The 14,862-nt window shown below is 39.7% G+C and overlaps 1 protein-coding gene across 4 annotated transcripts in view; it reads left to right on the top strand.

Moving 5' to 3' along the window:
- The first annotated feature begins 2,089 nt into the window (after positions 1 to 2,089).
- The window catches only part of prr36b (proline rich 36b), a 67,400-nt gene continuing 54,627 nt past the window's right edge, over positions 2,090 to 14,862 (top strand). For 2 of the 4 annotated variants that reach the window (XM_061885402.1, XM_061885406.1), the window contains exon 1: positions 2,090 to 2,317. The gene's annotated coding sequence lies outside the window, so the exon portion shown is untranslated. Of the gene's footprint in view, positions 2,318 to 13,741; positions 13,925 to 14,862 lie in introns of those variants that run through there. The other 2 variants (XM_061885404.1, XM_061885405.1) reach the window with 1 other exon arrangement.

The following is a 14,862-nucleotide window of genomic DNA, read 5'->3' as shown; positions in this document are numbered from 1 at the left end:
CACAGTTTCCAAATATAATTTCAAATGTGGACTTGTCAGACCACAGAACACTTTTCCACTTTGCATCAGTCCATCTTAGATGAGCTCGGGCCCAGCAAAGCCAGCGGCGTTCCTTGGTGTTGTTGATGAATGGGTTTGGCTTTGCATAAAAGAGTTTAACTTGCTTTTACAGATGTAGCAACCAACTGTAGTTACTGACAGTGGTTTTATGAAGTGTTCCTGGGTCCATGTGGTGATAACCTTTACACACTGATGTCGTTTTTTGATGCAGTACCACCTGACGGATCAAAGGTCCGTAATATCATCGCTTACGTGCAATGATTTCTCCAGATTCTCTGAACCTTTGGATGATTTTACGGACCGTAGATGGTAAAATCCCTAAATTCCTTGCAATAGCTCGTTGAGAAATGTTGTTCTAAAACTGTTCCACAATTTGTTTACAAAGTGGTGACCCTCGCCCCATCCTTGTTTGTGAATTACTCAGCATTTCTTGGAAGCTGCTTTTATACCCAATCGTGGCACCCACCTGTCCCCAGTATTTATTGCCACCTTTCCCAACTTCTTTGTCACGTGTTGCTTGCATCAAATTTTAAAGTTAATGATTGTTTGCAAAAAGAAAATGTTTATCCGTTTGAACATCAAATATGTTGTCTTTGTAGCATATTCAACTGAATATGGGTTGAAAAGGATTTGCAAATCATTGTATTCTGTTTATATTGACATCTAACACAATTTCCCAACTCATATGGAAACGGGGTTTATATATATATATATATATATATATATATATATATATATATACATATATATGTATATATTTACACACATATATACAAATATACACATTTATACACACACATATATACATACACACATTTATATGTATACACAAAAATGTATACTGTATATATACAGACGTATATACTCATATACATACACAAACATACACACACATATATACACTAATATACACACACACATTTATACACGCATATATATAAACACATATATATACACAAATTTATATGTATACACAAACATTTATACACACATATATACGCACACATATACACACACGCGTATATATACACACACATATATATACACGCATTTATATGTATACACAAACATACATACACACATATACACATGTATATATAAACACACACATATATATATATGCACATTTATACACACATATATATACACACACACATTTATATGTATACATAAACATATATACTTTGTATATATACACATATATATATATACACACTTATATAAACACTTATATATACACACATATATATACACACACACATATATACTGATATACACGTATATACACACACGCATATATACTCACACATATACACACATATACATATACACACAAACATTTATATGTATACAACAAACATATAAACTGTATATAAATACACACATACATATATACACACACACACACACACATTTATATGTATACATACACATTTACTGTATACATACACACATATATACACATGTATTATATTTTCATGCACAAATAAAAACGTTTTGAAATCATATACATCAGGGAGACAAGCAGATTTATAAGTATTTATTCTTCCAAAAAATGTTTGAAATATGTTTGTCTATTTCTTGCATGATCTGATAATATACAAATTATATTATTCATTTGTATTTTCATTGTGTGTATGTTTTGTAGAATATTAAATATGTATTTCCTATTATTTTATCATTTTCCACAAATAGGTGTACATAATGTGTTGATTTTTTTAATTGAATATTTACATATTCAACGCAAATATTTCCAATGTCACCCCGTCCTTCAGTAATCGTATTCGCTGTTCCATGATTATTGTCCTCCAAGATGGCCATATCTATCAACGACCTCGCTCAGCTTCCAGTTATCCCACATTTTCCCCCGGTCCGTGAAAGCATCCCTCTCCTCCGCCTGTCCATCCATCGGTTCCCGGGTCTGCGCGCGTGACAGCTCGTGTGCACGCGCTTGCGTGTGTGTAAGTGTAAACGGGCGCGCGCGTGCGTGTGGTTAATGAAGCGTCATTCTCTCTCTCTCTCTCTCTCTCTCTCTCTTTCTTCCTCCCAGCGAACAAGCATCACTTGTTTAAAAAAAAAGAGACACCAAAAAAAAAAAAGAAGAAAGGAGGAGAAGTTGCCTGGACTGGAAGCCGTCAACACGTCTACGTCGTGACCTCCTTCTCCGTCGTTTCTTCCCGGAGAATCTGAAAGAGGCGGCCGGTGAAGACTGGGCGTAGCTGGGCAGGATCTTGCTAGCTCGCCGCTGCACTGCCTGGTGAGTGTTAGCATGCTAGCATCACTTTTCTCACCGGCGTAGCTAATTATCGCTCATTTAGACAATAAAAACCTTCTTTTTTGGCGTCATTTTTTAGAAAGGCGGCCGAGGCGGTTTGGTACATACCTGCCTGTTATTATTCACAAAAATACTCAACAGTTTGCCATGGTAATGTAGGAGGGTGTTAAGGCGTTTTTGCCTCAGTTTCACTTTCACATTGGCTGAAAAGGGCTTTATTGGGCGGTGGCGGGCAGCATGGGAGCTAAAACACATTTATTCTTGGAAAAATGCTCATGTTGGGCTTTTTCCAGAGAGATTTATCAACATTGTCCATCTTTTTTTTTTCAAATTCTGCATCCCCCTCACCCTCATGCTACACCGTGGATGCCCATTGTTCTGGGAGTGCTCAGAAATGTTCTTGTCTCATTTTAGAGTGTGTGTGTGTGTGTGTGTGTGTGTGTGTGTGTGTGTGTGTGTGTAGGCTAGGGTTGGGTGGGCGAGGGGGGCTGTCTGCAGCTCCATTGAAATGAAACCTTCCATATTAATCTGCCAAAAAGAAGAATTCACCCACACCTCGAAGAAGCTGTTTGAATCCCAGGATAATTTTGTTATTTGTATGTTTTTTTTTGTAAAAACTTACAAAAAGAAAAAAATATATCTACATATATTTTAACATGCAATCTAATTTCTTAACGACACCGCCATTTTACTCTGGGAATCATTAGCCGGAGAACCTCGCCGGCGAGAACAGAGCAGGCACAAGACATTGAAACAACGTTGAGATTTTCTTGTTGAATTAGGTTCTGAGGTTGAGTTTAACGTTGCAACAACATGCTTTTTGACGCCGTTTAATCAGCGTCAGGTTCTGAAGTAGACCCTGAGCATGAACTAGTCAGACTAGATCGGACCAATCTAAGTCTATGAGCATGAACTAGTCAGACGACATCATCTGACCAATCTAAGTTTATGAGTATGAACTGGTTGGACTCGATTTGACCAATCTAAGTCTATGACCATGAACTAGTCAGACAAGAGCATCTGACCAATCTATTTCTGTGAGTATGAACTTGTCGAACTAGATCTGACCAATCTAATTCTATGAGCATGAATTAGTCAGACAAGATCATCTGACCAATCTAAGTTTATGAGCAAAAACTAGTCAGACTAGATCTGACCAATCTAAGTCTATGAGGGTGAACTGGTTGGATTAGTACTGAAAAATCTAAGTCTATGACCATGAAGTAGTCAGATGAGAACATCTGACCAATCTAATTCTATGAGCATGAATTAGTCAAGCAAGATCATCTGACCAATCTAAGTTTATGAGCAAGAACTAGTCAGACTAAATCTGACCAACCTAACTCTATGAGCGGGAACTGGTTGGATTAGATCTGACAAATCTAAGTCTATGACCATGAAGTATTCAGATATGATCATCTGACCAATCTAAGTCTATGACCATGAACTGGTTGGACTACATCTAACCAATCTAACTCTATGAGCATGAACTAGTCAGATTAGATCTGACCAATCCAAGTATTTGAGCATGAACTAGTCAGACTAGATCTGACCAATCTAAGTCTATGAGCATCAACTGGTTGAACTAGATCTGACCAATCTAAGTCTCTGACCATGAACTAGTCAGACAAGATCATCTGACCAATCTAAGAGTATGAGCAAGAACTGGTTGGACTAGATCTGGCCAATCTAATTCTATGACCATGAACTAGTCAGACGAGATCATCTGACCAATGCAAGTCTATGAGCATGAACTGGTTGGACTACATGTGGCCAACCTAATTATATGACCATTAACTAGTCAGACAAGATCATCTGACCAATCTAAGTCTATAACCATGAACTAGTCAGACAAGAGCATCTGACCAGCTATGTCTATGAGCATGAACTAGTCGGACTAGATCCGACCAATCAAATTTTATGAGCATGAATTAGTCAGACTAGATCTGACCGACCAAAGTATATGACCATGAACTAGTTGAACTAGATCTGACCAATATAAGTCTGAGAGCATGAACTAGTCTGACTTGATCGGACCAATCCCAGTCTATGAGCATGAACTAGTTGGACTAGAGCTGACCAATCTAATTATATAAGCATGAATTAGTCAGACTTGATCATCTGACCAAACTAATTCTATGAGCATGAACTAGTTGTATTAGACCTGACCAATCTAATTCTATGACCATGAACTAATCGGACTAGATCTGACCAATCTAGGTCTATGAGCATGAATTGATCAGACAAGATCTGACCGACCAAAGTCTTTTGACCATGAACTAGTTGAACTTGAGCTGACCAATGTAATTCTATGAGCATGAACTACGAACCCCAATTCCATATGAGTTGGGAAATTGTTTTTGATGTAAATAAAAACGGAATACAATGATTTTCAACCCATATTAAATTAAATGCACTACAAAGACAGCATATTTCATTTTCAAACTCATAAACTTTATTATTTTTTGCAAATAATAATTAACTTAGAATTTCATGGCTGCAACACCTGCCAAAGTAGTTGGGAAAGGGCGTGTTCACCCTGTGTTACATCACATTTTCTTTTTACAACACTCAATAAACATTCGGGAACTGAGGAAACTAATTTTTGAATGTTTGAAAGTGGAATTCTTTCCCATTCTTATTTTATGTACAGCTTCAACAGTCCGGGGTCTCCGCTGTCGTATTTTACGCTTCATAATGCGCCACACATTTTCGATGGGAGACAGGTCTGGACTGCAGGCGGACCAGGAAAATACCTGCACTCTTTTTTTATGAAGCCACGCTGTTGTAACACGTGCTGAATCTGACTTGGTATTGTTTTGCTGAAATAAGCAGGGGCGTCCATGAAAAAGACGGCGCTTAGATGGCAGCATATGTTGTTCCAAAATCTGTATGTATCTTTCAGCATTAATGGTGCCTTCACAGATGTGTAAGGTACCCATGCCGTAGGCACTAATGCACCCCCATACCATCACAGATGCCGGCTTTTGAATTTTGTGTCGATAACAGTCTGGATGGTTCGCTTCCCCTTTGGTCTGGATGACACTGTCGAATATTTCCAAAAACAATTTGAAATGTGGACTCGTCAGACCTCAGAACACTTTTCCACTTTGCATCAGTCCATCTTAGATGATCTCTGGCCCAGAGAAGTTGGCGGCGTTTCTGGATGTTGTTGATAAATGGCTTTCACTCTGCATAGTAGAGCTTTAACTTGCACTTACAGATGTAGCGACGAACTGTATTTAGTGACAGTGGTTTTCTGAAGTGTTCCTGAGCCCATGTGGTGATATCCTTTAGAAGTTGATGTCCGTTTTTGATACAGCGCCGTCTGAGGGATCGAAGGTCACGGTCATTCAATGTTGGTTTCCGGCCATGTTGCTTACGCGGAGTGATTTCTCCAGATTATCTGAACCTTTTGATGATATAATGCAGTGGTCCCCAACCACCGGACCGTGGCCCGATTGGTACCGGGCCGCAGAAGAATTTTTTATTTAAAAAAAAAAAATATATATATATATATATTTTATTAAATCAACATAAAAAACACAATATACACTTACAAATAGTGCAACAACCACAAAAACTCCATTTTTCATGACAAAAACATCCCTTTTTCATGACAAAGAAGAAAAAAAAAAATGACACCCCCCCGGGCCGCGGGACAAATTATTAAGCGTTGACCGGTCCGCGGATACAAAAAGGTTGGGGACCACTGATATAATGGACCGTAGATGTAGAAATCCCTAAATTTCTTGCAATTGCACTTTGAGAAACGTTGTTCTTAAACTGTTTGACTATTTGCTCACGCAGTTGTGGACAAAGGGGTGTATCTCGCCCCATCCTTTCTTGTGAAAGACTGAGCATTTTTGGGAAGCTGTTTTCATACCCAGTCATGGCACCCACCTGTTCCCAATTAGCCTGCACACCTGTGGGCTGTTCCAAATAGGTGTTTGATGAGCATTCCTTAACTTTATCAGTATTTATTGCCACCTTTCCCAACTTCTTTGTCACATATTGCTGGCATCAAATTCTAAAGTTAATGATTATTTGCAAAATAACAAATGTTTATCAGTTCGAACATCAAATATGTTGTCTTTGTAGCATATTCAACTGAATATGGGTTGAAAAGGATTTGCAAATCATATTTATATAAAAACAATTTCCCAACTCATATGGCAACAGCGTTTGTAGTTAGACTAGATCTGATCATCTAAGTCTGTGAGCATGAACTAGTCAGACTAGATCTAACGAATCTAAGTCTGTGAGCTAGAACTAGTTTAGACTAGATCTGACCAATCTTAGTCTTAAGGCATGAACTGGTCAGAGTAGATCTGACCAATGTTATATGAACTGATAAAGCTTGCTTGGATTACAGACGAACCATCCAATTGCAATCGACCAAATGCCCCGAGGACAACAAATGATCTTCATGTGTGGGCGAAACGCGTTTTTTCAAATATCCGCGTTGGTGTGACCATAGCCTCACACTGGCATGTAATCACGGGTGATTAATGTCAGCCCTATAAGTGATCAGCTATTGTGCTTTAGGAGTTAGGGCTGTAGGCGCTGAGAGCGGCTTCTTTGCACACACTCTTTCAGCGAGTGTGCGCAACAAGACGGATGACTCTCCCATCTAGAACAATGGAGAGGAGAGATGGCTGCCAGTCGCGCCTCACCAAGAGTATTTACCAACGTGCAAACATGTGAAAATCTTTATGTCCATCCCGAATCGCTGTCCTTCACCCTCTGAGGTTATGTGGGCGTAGTCGTGGGCGTAGGTGGGCGGTGATGGACATTGAGTGTATTGGCATCATCCTAAGTAAATGGCACCTTCGCCCGACTAATAAAAGCACTTTTAAGGTTCGGCCGCAGAGGGCTTGGAGACAGTCCAATACTCTTAAATCTGAGGCGGGCTAAGAACATCAGCTAGTCCGCCCACACGGTGCACTGCTGAGAGAATGGCTGACTCACAGTGTTGGCGGCGTATCTGGAGGACAGACAAGGCATGGCAGAACGACCACAGTCTAATGCAATCACATGAAATTGAATTTAGCTGCCATTAAAGACCACACTTTGTTTTTATAAGCCCTTTTAAGTTGGTTTTGAAATGATTATTAGCTTGCAGAGCAGGAGTACTGCCAGACTGTTTTTGTTTTTTTTGTTGCTTCGAGAGTTTGTTGTTAAATGCAAAAATGACATTGAAACTAAGGCTGGGCGATAAAACGATATCATTATACATCGCGAAAATTAATGTGTTCGATAAAACGTAGGATGTATTTTTTTTCTTCGTGGGAAGAAACAGGAAGTTGCATGAACAGAGGCCCTGATAAACGCAGGAAGTGATCACGGATAACAGCCACTCATGTGACAGTATCAACTATCGGGTTCTGTTGCGCCATCTTGTCGTCTCGCGGTTGATTCTTTGCATGAAGTGAGAAGAGAAGGTAAAAACGAGTGCCGCAGAAAGAGAGGAAATCAGCGTAAAATACACGTCACTTTGACAGTATGCCAGTTTTTTGGATCTTTTTTGGAAAACAAACCTTAGTCAGACCAAGGTGCTCGTAATCAGAAATACCACACCACCTTGGCTTAGCCACGTTCACTTTTGAAACAGTTTGTCTCCGGTTTAAATGTGTACATTATCACAATTTGCACTCATTTGTTGCACTTTATTAAGTATTTCTTACATATTCCTTATTTGTGCACCATCATTTTAAGAGGTTGTTAAGTGTTCAATGTGATTTTAGAATTGTCTTTACATTCTTTAAGTGTTTTTCATGGTTGTGTTGACATTTTCTTTCCTTTTTACCTTGATAGCTAAGAGTATTATTATAACCAGAGGAAGGTTACATTTCAAATAAAAATGTTTGCATTTAATATATTTTTTATCCATAAGTCATAAAAATATCAATAATTATCGATATCGACTGAACTAAAACACTTGTATTGTGCTACAGTTTTCAACCTTGTTGCCCGGTCCTAGTTGAAACCATTTTTACAAAACTGTGTTGTCAAGCAGACTCTTGTTTTTAGTTGAAAGGAGTTTTAGAGCCAAACAAAATAGACAAAAATCATTGGAAATATGAAAACTCCTCCATTGACTGACATTGGGATGCATAATGCAACCAACATTTATTGATTGATTCAGTGGTTTAGATGTATTTAGGGATTTTATTTTCAAGCCAATACCATTAACTTCCCGTTTCTCAAGACCAATATGGATAAACGCTAACCTATTTGTATCTCTTATTTTCAAAATTTAGATTTAGCTATAATTTGTGTGCACTTGGAGGTAAGAAAGACTCCAACAGAGGTGTGCTTGACAAACTACCTGTAGATTTTTCCGAAGCAAATATGATATCACTGCCAAGTAAGGCTAAAATCATATTCATAAATCTGTATTGAAGCATATCAGTGTGTGCAGGAGTGTGGTGATGGAATCATATTTGCATCCCCAAAAGAAGAAGTACTAACCGTGGCTCCGGGTGGTTGGCTGGCCGGCGAGGTCCAGTGTCTGTTGTATGCACACACAAATAAACAGTTTTCATGCAGAAAACAAACCTTTTAACATCATTCCAACCTTTATTGAAAACGGTTGTTGACAAAGACGTCGATTTGGGAGAGGGAGTGGCTTATTTTGAAATGAAACCCAATAAAAACGTCCAAAACGGAGTCACCAAAGCCTAGGATTCTTTGTTTGTGCACTCGATTACGCGGAATAGTACGCGGGCAAACAGACTAGTTTGTCACGCGCAATATTTGGCCGTACGATAACAGATATCAGGACAAACTTGTTGCAAAATGTACAAAAAAACATCATACAAAAGTGGAGCGTCCGGATATCAAGGTACCGTGTTTGTTTTTAAACCCATTAAGAACATGTAGTAAAAAAGCCAGCATATTAAATAGTGTTGGTTAAGGTTACATGCATCGTTGCAGTTTTATTTTGACTTTTATTAGTTACTGTTAAACACAGGAAAGACATACAGCTTTTAATTTGCACCCTCTGTTCAGATTATTTCATGAAAAACCCTCTTAATGAGCATGAACTGTCATTTTCACGTGGAATGGCTTTTGCAAGCCTGTGTCTTAGAGCCATTTAGAATTTAATGACCCGTTTTGCTCCCAGCTGGCCTCTTAACCCGAGGAGGGATACGATTGTTGCATTAATAGACTTGTGAGTCAGCTCGCCCTTAGCCTAAGGACTGGTGTTGGGTGAATGTGTGACTCACAATGAAATCCCCCCACAGTTCTCTAAATCTCAATAGTGACAAGGGCAAGCCTGTGCCTCTGGTCATCAGTCTTTTTTCATCCAGAACCCGTGATCCCTGCACTTCTCAGCATCAATAAAACAACCACCGCTATGCTTAGCTCTGTTTAAAGCCAAGGCAGCAACAACAACAACACAAGAGGTTTATTTTGAGATTAATTAATCTGTAGATAGTCCTGATATCCAATTTTGTTCATCTTAAGAGACATGCTAAAGGAAATGTAGTAAAGTATACACTGATTCTAAAGCAATGATGAGCATCGGTATTGTCTGGGCAGTCCCAGTCTTGGTTGCTGTTGTCACAGTTGAGAAGGCAGGCAGTTGGCACTGGGGCTTTATTTGCCAGCAGCTGCAATAATTTGCTGTGTTTGGACTTTATGAATTCCTTTGGTGGGTGGATGTATAATAGTTTCACATCCTTCCCTCAGTTTGGTCTTATAGAACTATGAAGATGGCACGACAGTTCCTGGAAAATTGTCAACAGACATGCGCTACTACATACAACGTGTGGCCTACAGATTTTGGTGTCGTCTGTTGTCAAGTAATCGGAATAAAGCCCCAATTATAGGGGTGTAACGGTACGTGTATTTGTATTGAACCGTTTCGGTATGGGGGTTTCGGTTCGGTGCGGAGGAGTACCGAACGAGTTTCACACGAACATATTAAGTAGCCGCCTATTCTAAAGTCTTAACAAGCTGCTCTGCTCCGTTCTGCCTCTGTGTCTGTCTGTACACAGCACCCAGCATTGTCCCGCCCACACAACCATCTGATTGGTTACATACTAAGCCAATCAAGCAGTGCGTATTCAGAGCGATGTAGTCAGCGCTTTAGCATCGAGCAGATATGAGTTTAACAGGGGAGAAACGGACTCTTCCCAAATTATACTAAACACTTCCTAGTCAACTAATTTCTAAACATCACTATCAGCCCGTTGACCTTCTAGAAACAAACCGCAGCTCAGCTAACTCGCAGTTCTGGCTTTAGGTGAAGGCTAGTTAGCTTTTAGTGTAACGTTAGCTCATTTTGCGGCGTGTGTGTGTGTGTTACGGACAGTGTTGATTGAGGTGTGTTGAAGCAGCAAAAAAAGACATTATATTAAATGAAGAGTTTCTGTCTGTGATAGTGTATATAATAATGTAAGTGCATCATAAAGCCTACATGAACTCCATGGTCTTCAGGGATGAATAGTCTCTCCTATTGCTATTGTGCTATTTTTTTTTAGCTATAGTTACATTAATCATTACTAATGTAGCAGCCTAGTTTTGAATGGCTATCACATGTTGATAAAAATATAACAATTACATAATAAAAGTCAACTACAGGCTTCCCAAATGTTGTAATAAATTAAGCATGATGAGTTGATTTGAAACTGTTTAATGTTGCACTTTTTATATGTAGAAGAAAAGTTGCATCATTTTATTTTATCAAAGCAACAATTTGAGGCAGTTTAATGTGGATTAACGCGGGCAGAATTATTATAGTGTTCCCAATGTTAAAAGGATCAAGCCATTGTTTACAAATTTGGTAAATAAATAACCAAAAAATTTATATTTTGTTGTTTTCTTACTGTACCGAAAATGAACCGAACCATGACCTATAAACCGAAGTACGTACCGAACCGAAATTTTTGTGTACCGTTACACCCCTACCCAATTAGAATACGAATATTTCATATAAACACGTCAAATGGAAGATTCTGATACAATACAGTCCATTCAGAGAGAAACTTAATTCCCAACTAGAATGGTGGTTTATGCTATTCAGAACGGCATCCATGTACACACCCATTCGAATCTTGTCTTCATGGTTGGGGTAAATCACCTTCGCTACTACGTCAGTGTGACCTGTTTCAGTCTTTTTGACAGCCGGATGTTGACACCAAGAAGGAAACATGGTGGGAAGGAAGCAGTATATGTCTGTTGCCGACATAACTTTGTTGTTAGAAACATTTGAAATAACTCAAGATTGTGGAACATCTTGGTGGTCCAAAGGCTAGAAACAAGAGTTGATCAAACAAGTTCATAAAAAACTGCAGGAAACCGGATTGCACTGAACAATGGATCAGATTAAAAACTGCTAGAGAAGTTTGAAAGCTAAAAGACAAAACGGTAAAAGTGGATCTGGCCCCGCCAGCTTTCAGTTTTACAGTCTGACGGATGACTTTATAAGCGATGGACTTTTGTCAAATTTGCCTTTCTACGGCATGGATGTTTTTTTTGGAGGAGGAAACTGTTACACGCATGAGGACAAAAACAACCCCAAAGTTCATGAGGAAAATAGGGCAATCACTGGTAAACTGATTCATATAAACAAACACGGCACCAGTGAGGAGGAAAATTAAACGTGCAAAGGACAAGTGGCGGATGAGCTAAGGACGTGCAGTTAACGGAAGGCGGAAATAGTTTCTTTTTCTACCATTTCTAGAATTTCTGCAGTTTGTGATTGCCCAGGCGGTTTATTCTCCTTAAATGCTTGGTGTGTGAATACGCACGTCACGATCGAAACAAATTATTGTCCTTGTAAACCATGGATTTGGAATTCCAATCAACCAAATTTTACATCAGATAATTTCACGCTAAAAAGTGTAGCTATTATTAAACTTTTTGCTGTAAGTGCCAACCTCCCTTATTTCTACATTTCCTAACAATAATATAGGCCGCTTATACTTTGTTTATGCATATTTGTTTGGTTGTTTAGGCTTGGCCCAATAGTGGTTAGTGATGCATGTCGAGAAGGGTGAGGTTAGTTTTTACACAGTTGTAATTATTATGTCTAGTCAGCCGTCCACAGTATTTGTTTTCTTGCAGAGGATCTGATTCCATCTGGAACATGCCTTGCTCCTCTTCCTCTTTAGGTCATAATCCTCTTATGGACACAGTTGTTCCACTTATACTTGCCCAGCCGGCCGTCATGTCCTGTACAAAATCCAGTGTGCCGACAGCCTCCTGGGTCTGTTTTTGCCATCCTGTCCAGATGCGTAGGTTTTACCTCTTCCACTGTTTGCTTTATCTTGTGTCACTGATCCAAGCCACCAGCTGGTCCTAGGCTCGGCTGATCTCATTTACCCCCAGAGAGGAGCTTGTTTGTGGGCAGACAGCCCATTATGGAGATGATCCAGCAGCTCTTCAAGTTACAAATTAGCCTTAGCCTGTTGCTCGGTCCATAGACCTAAAAAGAGTCACTGCCATTTTTCGTTTCTCCCCGGGGAAAATGTTAAAAGCATCAGAGGAACACCTGCCTCCTAATGCACTTCCTCTGTGGCACTAGCAGGCATACCCCCTCCCTCCCACTGTGTCTCGTGGGATCAATATCCACACAGTTAAGCTTTGCACTGTCACTGTCTCTGTAGGTGGTGGGCACCAGTCTGGCTGTATCAGGACACACTGATTAAACACTGATGGGGCCTTGTTTGTGGCTGGGGTATTGTCTTTTCCAGGGCCGGCTAACCCATTGGCCCTGCATCCCCACGGTATTGTTTAATTTCTGGACCATTCCAAGGTCTAAACTGTCTCTCCGTTGTTGTATTTGCTATTTCTCGAGCATATCTTTACCCCTCCTGCCGATGTAGTTTTCATTCTTACACTTTTTACGACAGTAAACTGAGAGCAACTGTACAAGATTAGTATCTCTCTTTGTCCAGGGTTAACAAGCTCTGTCATGTGTTAATCTGTCCATCTACACGGGGGGTGGGGGTTGTCTCGCAGATTGTGACCACACTTTTGGAATAACTGAGTTTTAGTGTTTGGATGCATTTGATGTTTGCAAGAGATTGTTTATTGGGAGGAGTTTGAAACTATAATCGACACTATATATTTATTTGTAATTTATTTCAGTTCAGTTTCAGTTTGCAGATATGGTAATAAACCACTGTGTGCATGATCGATTATACTGTATAGCCTCAGTAGCTGCCACAGGGTGCTTCTCTGATTCTTTTTATCTAGTCATTCATTCAAGGGCAATTTAACATCTCAGAGTGAAAGTCCAATGAGTCCTTAGGATTAGTACCAGCCCTTCTAATCACGTTTCTGAGATCCAGGTGTCTGTCACGCAAGCTGCCGCTCTGTTGTACACACACACACACACACACACACACACACACACACACACACACACACACACACACACACCAGCGACGTAAACAAGTAGACAGAAAAAGACTTGTTTGCTCCTTACAGTGGAGCTTTTAATCTGGCCAAGTTTGACTCGTAAAGTGTCTCAGCAGACCGTTGAACCACTGGATGGATATTGACTGATGCGGATAGCTGCACTGCGCACATTTCAGGAGCTTGCGAGCCTGCCGTCCATGCAAGATACAACCGGTCTGTATCACCAATATCTTCAATATTTTCCATTTTCCTGTGTTAAGTTCATTTCAATTGTAGACATTTGGAGATTTAACTTGAAATGTCTTAAAAACTATCTTGCTTCTTCTAGCTCCCTGCTTGGACTGTCCTCCTACAAACATGCTTTGTTTGGAATTTGTGTGACAGTCAGAGACATAGGCGGTTTCCTGACCTCAAGTTGGGGGTGTTTGTGGAATGTTTGTGCTCTGATAAGTGTTGCATTGATAGAGGCAGCTCAGTATCATCTATGTTGTTTATTTTTCGCTACGATCCGGCAAATGCAATTCCCTTTATACTTTCAGCACAGACACATATTTTTGTTGTCGGTTTACGTAGGCCTGTCACATAACCTTTCTTTTCACAATATGGTTTCTGTAATATGGAACACAACGGGTTTAGCAATCTCAAATTAGAATGAATAGTCTGTCGAGTCTGCTGTTGTGATTTACCATAGGTTGAATGGACAACCCACAGCCCCTTGCTAAGATGTGGCGTCGGGATTCTGACCCTCTCTGCAAGGGGTTGAATCCTACATTGTCACCCTGCCTCTGAAGAGAAATTACTTCTCTTTGCAAACAGGAGATTCCACACACACAAAGGCACACATACTCACAAATTGTGAGTCCATTCGGCGGTCACTTGAAGCAAGGGAACAGTAAGTTAATACAACATTTGCAGTGTTTTGCCTCACACTAAAATACAAACTTTTTAATGAAACTATTTCAGTAGTTCCACAATTTACGAGCTTAATTGGCTCTGTGATGGAACTCATAACTCAAAACATTTCTATTTCGAATAGGGTTGTGTACTGAATCCGATACTTTTTTGACGCATGCACTAAATTAGTCTAAAATAGTTTGGCTCTAAATAAGCCTCGTACAGTCCGTGGAAACACCTTAATCCGATCGTTTTTG

This window comes from Nerophis ophidion, linkage group LG23 (genome assembly GCF_033978795.1).
Source record: "Nerophis ophidion isolate RoL-2023_Sa linkage group LG23, RoL_Noph_v1.0, whole genome shotgun sequence".
NCBI classification, from domain to species: Eukaryota; Metazoa; Chordata; class Actinopteri; order Syngnathiformes; family Syngnathidae; genus Nerophis; species Nerophis ophidion.
This window is presented reverse-complemented; position numbering and strand designations above follow the sequence as displayed.